The sequence below is a fragment of the Antennarius striatus genome, chromosome 10 (genome assembly GCF_040054535.1).
Source record: "Antennarius striatus isolate MH-2024 chromosome 10, ASM4005453v1, whole genome shotgun sequence".
NCBI classification, from domain to species: domain Eukaryota; kingdom Metazoa; phylum Chordata; class Actinopteri; order Lophiiformes; family Antennariidae; genus Antennarius; species Antennarius striatus.
In genome coordinates, this window is record NC_090785.1 from 21,949,921 (window position 1) to 21,965,202 (window position 15,282).

Here is a 15,282-nt window from a genome sequence, read left to right on the forward strand (position 1 = left end):
ATCACGACCCTGCAACTGCCACAGAGAAAAAATGTCAGAGGGAGAAGGCACACACAATAGAATAGAATAGAATAGAATAGAATAGAATAGAATAGAATAGAATAGAATAGATGACCAAATTGGCTCTTATGTCTGTCATCATGACCGTAAAACAAGGATAAAATACATTAAAAAAAATACATCAATGTTACGATGCTATTGCCATATTAAAATCTGCACTGTGGATATATGAATTATTTCCATTCTGTTTGTTATAATGATGGCACACATAGCCCAAAACAGTATATATCAATGCATATACCTGATTTATTTGTATATAAATCTGAATTAGCAAGCATTTGCCCTCAATTAAGCTAATCCTTTCACCTGAAATGCATAGCGTATGAGAGAGAGAGAGAGAGCGAGAGAGAGAGAGAGAGAGAGAGAGAGAGAGAGAGAGAGAGAGACATAGTTTTTGAGCTTCCTACACTTTTCCTCCAGATGTTCCGACTAGTCAGATACCGCACCATGCCTGTTAAACACACAAACACTGTCCGTATCAGGTAAGCACACACTGTTTGTAGAACATACTGGCTCAAAACCCCAATGTGTGCTGTGTTGTGTGCACTCACTCAATATCTGTATTATTCTGACAGCTTGTGTGAAAATTGCTCACACAGAATCATAGAGTGAAACAGATATAGTACAGTGCTAAAATGGAGCTACAAAGCAAAGAATGAATCAAGCGGACTTGCTTTGGTTGAAGATGTTTCACTTGTCATCCGACACTTCTACAGTTTTTAACGATCTGGTAAAAAGTCCAGATACTTATTTTCTTTGTTGGAGCAGAAAACAAGCAAAGCAGCAAAACCCCCAAGACAAGACCAAGACCCGCCCACCCTCCTGTTAGCTGTTACGGTGAGCTGCACTCAGGTGTGAATAGCTATCGTGGTTTCTGGGGATGGAAGTCAATGCTGCAGGTGGCTGACAGATAGTGCCTTAATCCTTCTCCTCTGTTCGGACAGGGTTTCTCCAGTTTGAGAAAAATGGCGTCTTTGACTCGTGTCTCTATCCATCTGTCTTTCCTGGTTAAGCCTGGACATTGCTTGTCCTCAAAGGAGTGGACTGTTTGTTTCAGGTGCAGGTGGACAGCTGAGTCTCGTCCTGCAGTTGTCTCCTGTGTACATATACTTTTGGAGCGGTTGTTTGGTCTCCCCAAAGTCACTGCATTCTTCACTACACTGGACAGAATGATGCATTACTCTGGACCAGCTTCTGTCTCAGTGCTTTGTTTGGATAGCCACATGTCTTAAGAGCATTCTGTATGTATTTCTGCTTCTTGGCCTTTCTTTCTGTTCTGGTGAGGATGTTTTGAGCTTGGTGGTTCAGGGTTCTGATGGCTACAAAGTTGTACTGCAGTGGACGATGGGAATCAAAAAGATGATACTGGTCGTTGTGGGCGGGTTTCCATCATGTTGATGTAGTCTGTAAAAGTCTCCACTTCTTGGGTCTTGATATATAACCAGGTGTCATCCACATACCCAAACCATTGGCTGGATTTTGTGCTTGAGAAAGAAGTCAGACCCTTGCTTCCCACCTCTTCATTATACAAATTGGCTGTATGAATACTGTATGAAATCCAGGTAAGCTCATGGCAAGACCATTGTTTCTGTATGTAGTAGCCTTCTCCGTACTGGAGGGAAGTGGTGGTCAGACAGAGGTCAAGCAGTGAGAAAATATCTGTGGTGACGCGTGTTCTGTCTGGTCGTGTTTGGTCTTCAAGTTTTTTTCCCTACTGTCCTAACTGCTTACATAGTTGGAATGCAAGCAGATAGTTATGTGACCTCACCTATATTCAGCTTTATTTCCTTTATTTTCCTTCGCCTTGAATGCAGGAGGACCCAGAGTTTTTCACATGTTGTGGAGTTCTGCCAACAAGAGGGGCTCAGATGATAGTAGGGAAAAAATCAGAATATTATCGATCTAAACAAAAACAAACTTGTCCAACTTGTCCAACTTTAGTATATAAGTCCTGTTAGTGCTGCATGTGTCTGTTAGTGTAATGTATGTCTTGTGGTATGTCCTGTGATGTCAGTGTTTCCTTTTCTCCTGGTGTTTATCCAGTATTATTTGTTAAGTAATGCCTGAGCAGTGGATATATGCAATTTCCTCCGGGATTAATAAAGTATCTATCTATCTATCTATCTATCTATCTATCTATCTATCTATCTATCTATCTATCTATCTATCTATCTATCTATCTATCTATCTATCTATCTATCTATCTATCTAACTTGTCTATTAGCACATCATTACCAAGGTCCAGAAGATGGTCTTTGCCAAAAGGGGAGCCCAGAAGGCATGGCCAGGTATACATAATGCCCCAAAGAAGTGTTGAAAGCAGTCTTCCTTGTCTCAAGAAGAATGCAGGTCGAAAATGAGGAGTGTTTTTTGCACACATTTAGATGTGATGAAATCAGATGTATTAGTCCATCCAGCAAGATGAGGAGATATAAAAGAAACCACTGTGTCCTTGATGTAATCCTCCATTCCAAACATGAATGTGTTTCACTGAGCAGCCGCAATTCAATCTCTTTGGCAAGTGTGGGTGTGGAAGTCTGCTTTGCTTGGCTCAGACCCAGTAACCTGCCAGCAGCATCAGGACCCTGGGACATCTTCTGAAGGTGTGTCGCTGTAGGGAGAACAGGATGGGACAATTTGAGATGAATGGACTGCAGCCCTCAGGATCTCCAGAGTAGTATTTAGGGGTTCCCATCCGAGGCTCCACTAGCAGCTGTGGTGGGACTGGACCAGGCACTGAAGTGTAGTCATAAGCATTTTGGTCTGCGTTTAACTAGAGTGGCCAAAGCAGCCAATGCTTGTTCTTGGTTCACAACAGCCAGGAAAATATCTACATTGATGGGGGAGATGGGGGGTTTGTTGTTGTGGATTGTCGGCTCAATCTATGGTGATCCATTCTCAGACAGATGCTACTGTAACAGGAGTTGACCTCAGACCCAAAAGCGGCATTCTCTGGTAGGTAAGTCTATAGTTATATTTCAAAGCCACACTCAAGGTAATCAGCAAACAGGGATCGTGGGAGAGGCAGATGGAGTCCAAGTAAGGAAAGGCAAGCTTGTAGCCGGGTGCAGAAAGCCAGAAAGGTAAAATCCAGACTGATACAAGATGGTTAATTGGAGACAGGAGAAAGGCAAACACAACACGCTGCAAAGTTACGCATATGGGATGATTATAAATCTGGTAGAGAATCCATGGTGGAGATGGAGGGTGGATTGGGGACCAGGGGAAGTTACAGCAGCTGGTGAGTGGATTTTGACCTGTTGAGGAGTGAGTATTCAACAAACAGGTGATGTAGGGCAGGTGGAAAAGTGCTGGGATTTGACATGGATGGTGAGGGAAAATAAAGGCTGCGATTGGTTTCTGGTGCCCAAAACCTTCTTCCATGAGCTGACAGTGGAACACTGCTGTGAAACGCATATTGCCATCATCATTGATTAAATGAATTACAACCGTTCTTGACTGTTTTGTCATTTCATAATGTAAATACTCCTTTACACTCTAAAAAATCGTAGTGTAAATGCATTAGAGGATATCTGCATTGCAACGACTGAGTGTGTGAACCCTTTCACTCAGGTTTCTTCCTCAACATTGAATACAGTTGCTAACTGTCAAAACAATATGCTGCTGTTTTCATCACAACCATAGCATCCCCTTAGTTTTTGACTTCAGCAATAATCCTGCTGTGTATGAGTAAAATTATATATAGTAATCCCTCATTTGTTCACGCTTCAAGATGTACGGCTTCACTACATCGCAGATTTTTAGTAGGTAGTCACGTGATGCTGTACGCGCATGCTATTGGCTGACAACATCCGGAAGTGCACTACGTTCCGAGACTCTCGGAACACTGCGCACTTTCGTGCAACACAAAAGTGCTTTAAACAGTCTATAAGAGTGTGGGAAAAGGTAATACATAAATGTAAATGTTTAAATTACTGTAAATAATAAAATAAATAGTTGGTCGCTACATCACAGGATTTCGTTTTTCACGGGTGGTCCTGGAACACATTAACGGGGAGTGATGATGGATTACTGTATGTGTTGTTGGATGCACTTTTTCTTCCTTGTGGTGTAAATGTAGCACTATAGTGGGGCACAAAGCTAACAACCACGGTGGGAGGTATGCTGTCCACACACACACACACACACACACACACACACACACACGCATGCCGATGACAGAGGCTCGCAGTGGATAATAGACCATCAACCAAACAATAGCTGCTGGATGTGTGTGAGTCAGTGTCTTATTATCCAGTCGCTGCGTTTTTGTGTCCCTGTTTGGGTTTGTGTTCAGGATATTTGTTGATTGTTTCATGTAAAGCATTTGTGTTACTGTGATAGACACACATCCACGTTGTGGACATCATGTTCAACGTGTTTCTCCTTTGATACACCTGTGTGTGTGTGTGTGTGTCTGTGTGTGTGTGTGTGTGTGTGTGTGTGTGTGTGTGTGAGTGTGCGTGCGTGCGTGCATGTGTGTGTGTATGTGTGTGTGTGTGTGTCAAGGCTCAATGAGCCAGTATAATGTCTCTTTACATGGGAGTAAACACATCGCTGGGTTACTGGTTACCATCTGTGAGGCACAAGGTCGGTACATCAGTAGAATAGTGTGTGTATGTGTGTTTGTGTGTGTGTGTGTGTGTGTGTGTGTGTGTGTGTGTGTGTGTGTGTGTGTGTGTGTGTGTGTGGTGTACATTCGTGTGTCCAAAAGAGAGAGAGAGGAAGTGAGGGTAGGACACATAAGCTTGTGGAACTATGTGTGCACAGGGAATTAACCTTTTGTGTAGAAAATGGGATGTTTCACTGTGTGTTTAGGTGTGTGTTCGTGTCTGTGAGGTGTTTTAAAAGCCTTGGATGGCACATCAGCCTTGAGTGTGCCTTCAACGTGAGCGGTAACAATAGTCCTGACATTCAAATGAAACCACTTTAAAAACATGCCATCCGTCAAAATAACAAGAATTGCTGAGTGAAATGCAGCAATTTTTGATGCCATGATCCATTCATGATGAAGTAGTTGCAAAACTTGGTTAACAAAAGTTCAGTTTATGAGCTTTTAGTTGCAATGTGAAAACAGTATGGGTACAAGAAAAAATGTCCTGTATTTACTGAACAACAAGTTGGACAAAGAAGATGTCGATACGTGTTGAGAGTATTTTCAAGTTTGAAATGCTTCTGTTCCAGTTGTTACTGCATCAGGACAGTCTTTAAGACCACTAAGTATTGCTGAACCGGGCTTAGAGACAGGCCAGTCTATTTAAGCCAATGACTGAAGCTATGCTATGTGACTTTTGCGCTCAAACTTCAACTTGCAGAGGACACATTTACAATCCTCTCTTCTCCAGCCACGTGTCCAGCTGCTGGGTCATGGGTCTGCTGGAGCCTCTCAGCTGGCGAGAGATACACCTCGGATAAGATGCCAGCTAATTGGGGGGGAGACTTGAAAAGCAAACAACCATGCATGTTGACACTTACATCTATGGATAATTTTGGTCTGAGCTAAGCTGCTGTATTTGGAGATGGGAGGAAGCCAAAGAACCTGATGAGAAACCCAGGCAGACATGGGGAGAACATACAAACTCAATGCAGAGAGGAATGGAACCCGGTACATTGTTGCTGTGAGGCAATAGCCCTACCTGAAAGATGTTATTTGCTGAATAATGATATTAAACAAGTTATTCTACTTTTTAAAATCACAAATAACTCTTGGGTTTTGTATAACTGGTTTAAGATAGAATAAAAGTATGACAACTTTCATGTGCGTCCAGTCCTCTGTGCCTGCGATGGCTGGAGCCCCGCACTGGGAGCCCCACAGGGAACGGTCCAGGGAACGGTCCAGGGAACGGTCCAGGGAACGGTCCAGGGAACGGTCCAGGGAACGGTCCAGGGAACGGTCCAGGGAACGGTCCAGGGAACGGTCCAGGGAACGGTCCAGGGAACGGTCCAGGGAACGGTCCAGGGAACGGTCCTGGCTCCATTCCTATTCACCATCTACTCTGCAGACTTCTACAACTCCCACACTTGTAATCTGCAGAAGTTCTCTGACGACTCTACGCTCTGCGATCGCCGGCCTCGTCACTGATGGGGACGACAGGGACTACAGAGAACTGACCCAGGACTCAGTAGACTGGTGGCACCGGAACCACCTCCAGATCCGGGCAGGGAAAACCAAGGACCTGGTGGTGGATTTCCACAGGCAAGCACTCTGCCTGGTGACATCGGTGAACATCCAGTGATTGGACATTGAGATGGTGATGTCTTACAAGTACCTGGGTGTTCACCTCAACAATAAACTGGACTGGTCCAACAATACAACCGCTCTCTATAAAAAAGGTCAGAGCAGACTCTATCTGCTCAGGAGGCTGAGGTCTTTTGGAGTGCAGGGGGCAGTCCTGAAGACCTTCTATGACACTGTGGTGGCCTCAGTTATTTTCCATGGGGTGGTCTCATAGGTCCCAGTCCACCTTAAATAATCCATCATGAACAAAATCTGTTGACCAGTGTAGCTTGTAGCTGGTAGCTCTTACCTGTAGATGTAGATTGTTAACTGTACAGTGGAGACTGTACATTTTTGTAACTTATTAAATCTGTTATGTATATATGTATGTTTGAACCTCCTCTTCCATTCTGCAAAAATCGAGCAAACGTCCCCACTGCGGGACAAATAAAGGTAGTCTTATTCTTATAAGCAGTCATACATAGCAACACATGCTAGCAACCTGTTGCACTAGCTGAGCAGCAGAAGGTCCCAGTAGACCTTGGACTCCGGTGGCTTTGCTGGGTCGCTGACATAATGCCTTCTGAAAATCACTGTTATAATAATCGTTGTGGGCGGGTTTCCATCATGTTGATGTAGTCTGTAAAAGTCTCCACTTCTTGGGTCTTGATATATAACCAGGTGTCATCCACATACCCAAACCATTGGCTGGATTTTGTGCTTGAGAAAGAAGTCAGACCCTTGCTTCCCACCTCTTCATTATACAAATTGGCTGTATGAATACTGTATGAAATCCAGGTAAGCTCATGGCAAGACCATTGTTTCTGTATGTAGTAGCCTTCTCCGTACTGGAGGGAAGTGGTGGTCAGACAGAGGTCAAGCAGTGAGAAAATATCTGTGGTGACGCGTGTTCTGTCTGGTCGTGTTTGGTCTTCAAGTTTTTTTCCCTACTGTCCTAACTGCTTACATAGTTGGAATGCAAGCAGATAGTTATGTGACCTCACCTATATTCAGCTTTATTTCCTTTATTTTCCTTCGCCTTGAATGCAGGAGGACCCAGAGTTTTTCACATGTTGTGGAGTTCTGCCAACAAGAGGGGCTCAGATGATAGTAGGGAAAAAATCAGAATATTATCGATCTAAACAAAAACAAACTTGTCCAACTTGTCCAACTTTAGTATATAAGTCCTGTTAGTGCTGCATGTGTCTGTTAGTGTAATGTATGTCTTGTGGTATGTCCTGTGATGTCAGTGTTTCCTTTTCTCCTGGTGTTTATCCAGTATTATTTGTTAAGTAATGCCTGAGCAGTGGATATATGCAATTTCCTCCGGGATTAATAAAGTATCTATCTATCTATCTATCTATCTATCTATCTATCTATCTATCTATCTATCTATCTATCTATCTATCTATCTATCTATCTATCTATCTATCTATCTATCTATCTATCTATCTATCTAACTTGTCTATTAGCACATCATTACCAAGGTCCAGAAGATGGTCTTTGCCAAAAGGGGAGCCCAGAAGGCATGGCCAGGTATACATAATGCCCCAAAGAAGTGTTGAAAGCAGTCTTCCTTGTCTCAAGAAGAATGCAGGTCGAAAATGAGGAGTGTTTTTTGCACACATTTAGATGTGATGAAATCAGATGTATTAGTCCATCCAGCAAGATGAGGAGATATAAAAGAAACCACTGTGTCCTTGATGTAATCCTCCATTCCAAACATGAATGTGTTTCACTGAGCAGCCGCAATTCAATCTCTTTGGCAAGTGTGGGTGTGGAAGTCTGCTTTGCTTGGCTCAGACCCAGTAACCTGCCAGCAGCATCAGGACCCTGGGACATCTTCTGAAGGTGTGTCGCTGTAGGGAGAACAGGATGGGACAATTTGAGATGAATGGACTGCAGCCCTCAGGATCTCCAGAGTAGTATTTAGGGGTTCCCATCCGAGGCTCCACTAGCAGCTGTGGTGGGACTGGACCAGGCACTGAAGTGTAGTCATAAGCATTTTGGTCTGCGTTTAACTAGAGTGGCCAAAGCAGCCAATGCTTGTTCTTGGTTCACAACAGCCAGGAAAATATCTACATTGATGGGGGAGATGGGGGGTTTGTTGTTGTGGATTGTCGGCTCAATCTATGGTGATCCATTCTCAGACAGATGCTACTGTAACAGGAGTTGACCTCAGACCCAAAAGCGGCATTCTCTGGTAGGTAAGTCTATAGTTATATTTCAAAGCCACACTCAAGGTAATCAGCAAACAGGGATCGTGGGAGAGGCAGATGGAGTCCAAGTAAGGAAAGGCAAGCTTGTAGCCGGGTGCAGAAAGCCAGAAAGGTAAAATCCAGACTGATACAAGATGGTTAATTGGAGACAGGAGAAAGGCAAACACAACACGCTGCAAAGTTACGCATATGGGATGATTATAAATCTGGTAGAGAATCCATGGTGGAGATGGAGGGTGGATTGGGGACCAGGGGAAGTTACAGCAGCTGGTGAGTGGATTTTGACCTGTTGAGGAGTGAGTATTCAACAAACAGGTGATGTAGGGCAGGTGGAAAAGTGCTGGGATTTGACATGGATGGTGAGGGAAAATAAAGGCTGCGATTGGTTTCTGGTGCCCAAAACCTTCTTCCATGAGCTGACAGTGGAACACTGCTGTGAAACGCATATTGCCATCATCATTGATTAAATGAATTACAACCGTTCTTGACTGTTTTGTCATTTCATAATGTAAATACTCCTTTACACTCTAAAAAATCGTAGTGTAAATGCATTAGAGGATATCTGCATTGCAACGACTGAGTGTGTGAACCCTTTCACTCAGGTTTCTTCCTCAACATTGAATACAGTTGCTAACTGTCAAAACAATATGCTGCTGTTTTCATCACAACCATAGCATCCCCTTAGTTTTTGACTTCAGCAATAATCCTGCTGTGTATGAGTAAAATTATATATAGTAATCCCTCATTTGTTCACGCTTCAAGATGTACGGCTTCACTACATCGCAGATTTTTAGTAGGTAGTCACGTGATGCTGTACGCGCATGCTATTGGCTGACAACATCCGGAAGTGCACTACGTTCCGAGACTCTCGGAACACTGCGCACTTTCGTGCAACACAAAAGTGCTTTAAACAGTCTATAAGAGTGTGGGAAAAGGTAATACATAAATGTAAATGTTTAAATTACTGTAAATAATAAAATAAATAGTTGGTCGCTACATCACAGGATTTCGTTTTTCACGGGTGGTCCTGGAACACATTAACGGGGAGTGATGATGGATTACTGTATGTGTTGTTGGATGCACTTTTTCTTCCTTGTGGTGTAAATGTAGCACTATAGTGGGGCACAAAGCTAACAACCACGGTGGGAGGTATGCTGTCCACACACACACACACACACACACACACACACACACACGCATGCCGATGACAGAGGCTCGCAGTGGATAATAGACCATCAACCAAACAATAGCTGCTGGATGTGTGTGAGTCAGTGTCTTATTATCCAGTCGCTGCGTTTTTGTGTCCCTGTTTGGGTTTGTGTTCAGGATATTTGTTGATTGTTTCATGTAAAGCATTTGTGTTACTGTGATAGACACACATCCACGTTGTGGACATCATGTTCAACGTGTTTCTCCTTTGATACACCTGTGTGTGTGTGTGTGTGTCTGTGTGTGTGTGTGTGTGTGTGTGTGTGTGTGTGTGAGTGTGCGTGCGTGCGTGCATGTGTGTGTGTATGTGTGTGTGTGTGTGTCAAGGCTCAATGAGCCAGTATAATGTCTCTTTACATGGGAGTAAACACATCGCTGGGTTACTGGTTACCATCTGTGAGGCACAAGGTCGGTACATCAGTAGAATAGTGTGTGTATGTGTGTTTGTGTGTGTGTGTGTGTGTGTGTGTGTGTGTGTGTGTGTGTGTGTGTGTGGTGTACATTCGTGTGTCCAAAAGAGAGAGAGAGGAAGTGAGGGTAGGACACATAAGCTTGTGGAACTATGTGTGCACAGGGAATTAACCTTTTGTGTAGAAAATGGGATGTTTCACTGTGTGTTTAGGTGTGTGTTCGTGTCTGTGAGGTGTTTTAAAAGCCTTGGATGGCACATCAGCCTTGAGTGTGCCTTCAACGTGAGCGGTAACAATAGTCCTGACATTCAAATGAAACCACTTTAAAAACATGCCATCCGTCAAAATAACAAGAATTGCTGAGTGAAATGCAGCAATTTTTGATGCCATGATCCATTCATGATGAAGTAGTTGCAAAACTTGGTTAACAAAAGTTCAGTTTATGAGCTTTTAGTTGCAATGTGAAAACAGTATGGGTACAAGAAAAAATGTCCTGTATTTACTGAACAACAAGTTGGACAAAGAAGATGTCGATACGTGTTGAGAGTATTTTCAAGTTTGAAATGCTTCTGTTCCAGTTGTTACTGCATCAGGACAGTCTTTAAGACCACTAAGTATTGCTGAACCGGGCTTAGAGACAGGCCAGTCTATTTAAGCCAATGACTGAAGCTATGCTATGTGACTTTTGCGCTCAAACTTCAACTTGCAGAGGACACATTTACAATCCTCTCTTCTCCAGCCACGTGTCCAGCTGCTGGGTCATGGGTCTGCTGGAGCCTCTCAGCTGGCGAGAGATACACCTCGGATAAGATGCCAGCTAATTGGGGGGGAGACTTGAAAAGCAAACAACCATGCATGTTGACACTTACATCTATGGATAATTTTGGTCTGAGCTAAGCTGCTGTATTTGGAGATGGGAGGAAGCCAAAGAACCTGATGAGAAACCCAGGCAGACATGGGGAGAACATACAAACTCAATGCAGAGAGGAATGGAACCCGGTACATTGTTGCTGTGAGGCAATAGCCCTACCTGAAAGATGTTATTTGCTGAATAATGATATTAAACAAGTTATTCTACTTTTTAAAATCACAAATAACTCTTGGGTTTTGTATAACTGGTTTAAGATAGAATAAAAGTATGACAACTTTCATGTGCGTCCAGTCCTCTGTGCCTGCGATGGCTGGAGCCCCGCACTGGGAGCCCCACAGGGAACGGTCCAGGGAACGGTCCAGGGAACGGTCCAGGGAACGGTCCAGGGAACGGTCCAGGGAACGGTCCAGGGAACGGTCCAGGGAACGGTCCAGGGAACGGTCCAGGGAACGGTCCAGGGAACGGTCCAGGGAACGGTCCAGGGAACGGTCCTGGCTCCATTCCTATTCACCATCTACTCTGCAGACTTCTACAACTCCCACACTTGTAATCTGCAGAAGTTCTCTGACGACTCTACGCTCTGCGATCGCCGGCCTCGTCACTGATGGGGACGACAGGGACTACAGAGAACTGACCCAGGACTCAGTAGACTGGTGGCACCGGAACCACCTCCAGATCCGGGCAGGGAAAACCAAGGACCTGGTGGTGGATTTCCACAGGCAAGCACTCTGCCTGGTGACATCGGTGAACATCCAGTGATTGGACATTGAGATGGTGATGTCTTACAAGTACCTGGGTGTTCACCTCAACAATAAACTGGACTGGTCCAACAATACAACCGCTCTCTATAAAAAAGGTCAGAGCAGACTCTATCTGCTCAGGAGGCTGAGGTCTTTTGGAGTGCAGGGGGCAGTCCTGAAGACCTTCTATGACACTGTGGTGGCCTCAGTTATTTTCCATGGGGTGGTCTCATAGGTCCCAGTCCACCTTAAATAATCCATCATGAACAAAATCTGTTGACCAGTGTAGCTTGTAGCTGGTAGCTCTTACCTGTAGATGTAGATTGTTAACTGTACAGTGGAGACTGTACATTTTTGTAACTTATTAAATCTGTTATGTATATATGTATGTTTGAACCTCCTCTTCCATTCTGCAAAAATCGAGCAAACGTCCCCACTGCGGGACAAATAAAGGTAGTCTTATTCTTATAAGCAGTCATACATAGCAACACATGCTAGCAACCTGTTGCACTAGCTGAGCAGCAGAAGGTCCCAGTAGACCTTGGACTCCGGTGGCTTTGCTGGGTCGCTGACATAATGCCTTCTGAAAATCACTGTTATAATAAAAAAATAAAAATTAAAAAAGGCAGTTTTTTTAATGTCTAAAGGTTTCATGTTCTGGGTACAATTCCTGTGGTCCTTATTCCAGACTTACTCTGAAGAACTACCAGACACAGAATAAATGAACTGAAGTGAAGAAGTTGAATTTTTCCTGTGTAGTCAAAACAATAAAACAAGCACTGAAAATATATCTTTTTTTTTCTTTACTTTTAGAAATGTGTAAAGATTCCTGTCTCAACTATTGGCAGTAAGAGACCAAGTAGAAAATAAAATGTCAAACCTGTTCCCCAAATCTAAAACGATCTGCATGGCTAGATACCACTTGTTCTTTTAAATTTGAAAGTACTGCAAAGGCAGGATCAGCACTGTCTCACTCGCATTGTCACACACACACACACACACACACACACACACACACACACACACACACACACACACACACACACACACACACACACACACACACACACACACACACACACACACATACACACACACACACACACACACACACACACACACACACACACACATACACACACACACACACACACACACACACACACACACACACACACACACACACACACACACACACTACACCCTTAGTATTCTCCCAGTAACACACAATCAGAGCTCTGAGCTGCTGGCCTCTGTGCAGCTTCAGTATCAGCAGTTTGACTTATCTGCTTTTCTCTCTCTATGTGTGTGTGTGTGTGTGTGTGTGTGTGTGTGTGTGTGTGTGTGTGTGTGTGTGTGTGTGTGTGTGTGTGTGTGTGAATTACCACATCAAACTTGTCACATTGTCGTTATTTTTTTAAGACAAACACAGTAGCACTTACCGCTGCTACTCCTGCTAACTGTTGTCCCTAATATGGAACAACAGCGCCTCATAAATTACCAAACACTTTTTTTTGCTGCCAGAAATCCAACCATCTGTGCTGCTGAACTCATTCACTAACCAATCTATGAAACTATTTCACTAACTAAGCTGTCTGTCCTCTTGATAAAAAGAAGTCCACCTATGTGTGTGTGTGAGTGGCTGTATCTGTGTTCATCACTGGTGGCCAATTTATTCATCAGGCCACCTTCGCATGAAGAAACAATTGGTCTATCATCAGTATGAAGAGAAAAGTAAAGACATGAAGTGAAAAACATGACATGATACGTCGCCTACATACAAGAAGGAAAAGAAAGTTGGCTCTTTAAGCCACATAAAAGTGTCAGCAGAAGATTTTTTTCCTTTTTGTCTCTCTTAGTTTAATGTGTTTCTGCCACTTGGGGGAGCTCTTCCTATACCTCAGGACTCTTATCTCATGCTCCACTCCCTGTGGATGTGACTGTGGGCTCACTGACAAAAAAAGGAAAAAAGAAAAGCAAATGGATCCGCAGCAGGAGAACAAAAGGATGGTTATGATCCCTCAATATCCACATTCTCTCCAAATTTGGCCTCCCTTCCAACTGGCAGCGGCTTGTGTCCCATATCCGCTGTGTCTCCGCGCACTGATTTAGCAGGATTACAATTACACCTGCTGTTAAAATGCATTCCTGGTATGTGGCTATATTTGATTTCTCTTCCCATCTCTGAAGCTTCCATAGATTGCTGGACACATCTGTCGTTTTCCCTTTTTACAACAACAACAACAACAACAACAACAACGATTAAGTGATGAATTCAAGCATGACATTCAGTTTATACACCTTCTCTGTTTCAACAGGAGTGGAGATGAGTTCCATAGTTTTCAACCACTATGTGCCAGCTGCATCAGGAGCCAATCAAATGCTTTCTCTTAGTCTCGACTATTTTGACACTTAAATGCACAGGTGGGGTCAAAAATGACACCAGGGGTTGTTATTTTTCAAAAGCTTTAAAATGAAAAGTAATAATATTTCCATATTCCAGGTTTTCCTCATAAAATATGTTTGTGACATGAGGCCATTTGAATTTTAATGTATTTTTTCTAATTAATCTTAAGGAATTACAGTTTGTGCATCACTACCCCACTCTTCCACAAGTGGGGTCAAGTGTGACCCCAATCTGTTCCAATGAAATCTTGTATGAACCTTTGAATTCTCTGCAACTCTGACTGTCCCACATCCCCATTTACACATCTGATGTCAGCAGTCGCACCACCCAGGTCATTTTACACAGTAACATACAACATTTCCATTTATGAACTTATGTTTCATTGGCAGATTATAAAGTGTGATCAAATTACTGATCAAATGTGTGAAGTGTGTGATCAGATTAACCTTCCTTGTTGTTAGCCAACAGTATCATATTTAGGTAGGTAACAAAGTGTTACACACACACACACACACACACACACACACACACACACACACACACACACACGCATGCATGCTTTGTAGCTGACCTAGCTAACTCAAAAGTATGCTAATGTCATAGCATAGCCTAGCCTATCCCATAACCCCGGAGGGTCGTTGGGGCATCACAGTTGACCCGCGGTTGACATCATATGGTGTGTCGTGGAGATTTGAACCTGGCGGAGCCCATCCCCCTCCAGGTTGGATGCAGTTTTCCATCAAATTCAGTTATGGTAGTTTTATGTTAACTACCATGGTTGCTAGGCGGCGGATGGGATGAGGAGGTCAAAATAAAAAAAAATAAAAATCATTTCATGGCCTTCATTGGATTGACCGTTCTTATAGGAAGTAAAAAGAACTGGGAGTCCTCTGCATGACCCATTATACAAAGCTAGTAGCCTTGTATAATGGGGTCTCGCTCTGTGAATCTCTGTCAATTCAAAGATTTGAAGGTATTTGCTGTTTCTTGTGCTTTAATGACTAGAGGACCAAAGCCTACCGACTGAAAACAGATAATAATAATCCACCTGTTGAAGTAGCATTACTTTTCAAGTTACATTCAAGTTTAAAGCACACATACTAATGTACTTGCCAGGAAAACCCAGGCAATGAAAAAATAATTTCACAG